Raw genomic sequence first — 3475 nt, forward strand, 5'->3', positions numbered from 1 at the left:
ATGGCTCCATGTTATTGAGTTCATCATCACTAACTATTAATTCCTTATCAATTGAAAATTGGTGAATCTGTGTGGAAAACCCCACAAATACTAATCACTTGTATGACATTCCTCGGTGCGGAGGGACAGAATGTAGCTCATATGGAAGTCTCTGTTCTTTATCTTTCTCTAGTCTTTATCTTTTTCTGGAAATACTAGTGCTTTTAGAAATACTCCTCCTGCCAAGAATTGCACCTCTGTTCACTGTCGGTTGTAGTTTGACATGCTCCAAACGGTTAATTATACACAGGAGTCCCATCCACTTTCATGGATTCCCATCTCTCTTTCTAAAAAATATTCCCGACACATAAATCGTAAATTGATCTGGGAAGGCCGAGTGTCCCCGGTATTCCATAGGGCAGCAGGCTAGACAGAGGGCGGTCTCGTGCATCACGTAATGCTCCCAAGTTGGACCCACAGTATGCGTGTGAGCGCGCGTGTGTGTTGTGCGCACTAACGACTTGTATTCATCCGGCACCTCAGAATAGAAACCACTTGTTTCGGGATCCTGGTCTAAACCCCCCTGCCCTCGCGCCTTCTCCCTCCTCCCAGTCGTGAGGGGTGAAACTGCAACTAAAATCAGTGGCCCCGCACCCAAGGGGGGGCCCCGATGCATTCCTCAACAACCCCAAGGCCTCAGCCCGCGCTGTCCTTATGAGGTGTGAAAACATCTCTGCAGACGTCTGCTGCACCTCAGAGACACCACCACACACGCCGCCGCCGCCGCCGCAGACAGATGACACAGCAGCGGACCACAGCGGACCCTGTCCTAAAACAGCCCCTGGACCCCCCCTCCCGCCAGGGCCACACCACTCTCCTCTGCCCGCCTGGGAGGTCAGCCGCGTGCCGATCATTCTCTCTGTGGCCCCGGCATGCGTGTCCCCAGCAAATATCTACGTCCTCCGCTGCTGAGCCCGCACATAACATGTGATCTGATGCCTGTTTGGCCGCCGGCGTGATGGAAAAAGAGAGAGCGGGGGTGAGAGAGTGGGCGGGCGAGACAGAAAAGAGAGAGAGAGAGAGAGAGAGAGAGAGAGAGAGAGAGAGAGAGAGAGAGAGAGAGAGAGAGAGAGAGAGAGAGGAGGAAGAGAGATAGAGCGAGCAAGAGAGAGAATGAGCAAGAGCGAGAGAAAGAGAGAGAGAGAGAGAGAGAGAGAGAGAGAGAGAGAGAGAGAGAGAGAGAGAGAGCTCTGTGTCAGATCATCAGTTCTGAAAAGCTACTGGGGTTAGGGTTAGGTTTAGGGACTTTCCACACTTTCAGCGGTGGTGAGGAATGCGTGCTGGCACTGGGTTGTAGGTAGGTATTGAGTTGAGGGGTCAGGGAGTATAAGCAGGCCTTTCAGTTTTATTCATATGGCTGATATATGGCCTGGTTGGTTTCGGTTTGGCTCTCGGTAGATCTAAGGCATGAGCTCATTGAAATGCTTTTCAGATTGCACATTTTAACAGCTGAGGTTACCTGGCAGAAGGGTCCTGTCACGTTAAATGGTCTTCAAACTGGATTGATGCAAACCTCATTTGCATGCCTGCCTTGAGGTGCAAGTGATCGATGTGATCAACGTGATCAATTGATCAGATCAATGTTGTACCATTGAATTGTTGTGAACTGTGGTTGTGAAATGTGAACTAAACCATTAACGCACTTTATTTTCCTATTTTTTTTGTGGCGACAATGTTTTGCAAATTACCTTTCATCAGTTAGTTTGACTATTCAAAATGTTAATCTAGCAGACTATTTTACTGCTTATGTCTTGTCATATCCCTCAAAATATCATACCTCTAGCTATAATCATAATATTATGCGTAATTTCAAATCTATATTTATATAATATCCCAATAAGTATATGATTTTCTTTTACTCTTTACAATTAAAAACAATTTCAACTGTGAGAACCCACTATCTCTGACAGAGGACTACCAACTTTGGTGGTAGTACCAGGACAAGATGATTCAGCTGGGAGATATGTTAATGACCCTAACTCAAGGTTCTGACGTGTCTGCTGAGACACAAAGAGCTTGTTGTGTCCAACATGGACTAAAAGCTGCTCATTGTGTTGTTTAACACAGACTGCCTATTTTTACGGCGTCTATTTTCAGACGAAAATAATTCTAGATGACCTATAATGCTGAAAGGGCAAATTAAAGAAGAATTTGGTTAAAAGAAGAAGTTAATTTAGTCATGTTGTTCTTTGAACCAGATAACTGCCCTCGGCTAAGAAGTCAGTTGACCAGCCGTGTATGTTACCCTTATTAAGTCCACATATTCCAAACATAAAAAAAAGAATTTATATTAACTGAATTTGATTTAATCATAACGTTTTGATGAATCGTTATTCATAGATTTGAACAAGGTTCCCTTTAAACACAATGCTAGATTTGTTTCACCCTAGGGGTTGTACTAAAACAAGTTAGGCTATGGAATGCAGCGCATGTGTTATCAATCTATAAAACTGTAAACACAATATGTTAGATAAGTTATCTCGATTGTTGATTTATATCTTGAGTAGTATATAATAAGTGAGGTGCATTGAATGTTGTGACGGCTTGCAGTTAATCCAATGACCTGTCAGCAACATTAATATGTTTTATAAATAATGTTATGTTTAGGTTTAGGTAATGTTTTGAAACATTATTGCGGTTACTGGAAGAACTAAACAATTTTGCACCTTTCTTACATTGGCTTGTGTTGAATCATTATTTTCTACAATAGCCTAGATATTCAATGTACTTTGAACATGAAACATGTTTGATGTTTCAAAAGAACCTCAACAGATAATTGACGATAAAATATTATAAAACTATGCAAAAGATAAAAAAGCTGTTGAACATCAAACCTTAAAGTAAGATGTCAGTGAACCAGTGGAATTTATATCTTGAGAACGAGAAGTAAACACCACTGTTTGAACTACTGTCAGTGCTCATGTTAGCACTGCTGTTAGCATTGTTGTTAGCACTTGGCATTGTTGTTAGCACGTGGCTAACAGAACCACAGTTAGCAACTCTGTTAGCAACACTGCTAGTACTCCTAATGCTCATGTTAGTACATCTGTTATTATTGCTGTTTAAATCCCTGTTAGCATTGCCGTTAATTAGCATTAGCATTGGTGATAGAACTGCTGTAGTAACACGGTTAGCCTCACTGTTAGCACTCCTGTCAGCGCCGCAATTAGCACTGCTTCATATCACTGCCGTTAACAACTTGTTCAGCACTGCAAATAGCACCACTGTTAGTATCGCTGTTAGCACTGCTAATAGCACCACTGTTCCACAGGGGAAGAATGCAAACACCAGAGGAGCACTTCCAAGAATCCTGTGTGAAGGACTTTTCTGGAATGTCCCGAGTAGAATATTTTGTGCTGTGTTTACACTTCCAGACCCATGGCAAACCCTGCAATCTGCCCCTTCCAGTATATCATTATCTGGCCTCCTAAGGGGG

This window comes from Gadus chalcogrammus, chromosome 8 (genome assembly GCF_026213295.1).
Source record: "Gadus chalcogrammus isolate NIFS_2021 chromosome 8, NIFS_Gcha_1.0, whole genome shotgun sequence".
NCBI classification, from domain to species: Eukaryota; Metazoa; Chordata; class Actinopteri; order Gadiformes; family Gadidae; genus Gadus; species Gadus chalcogrammus.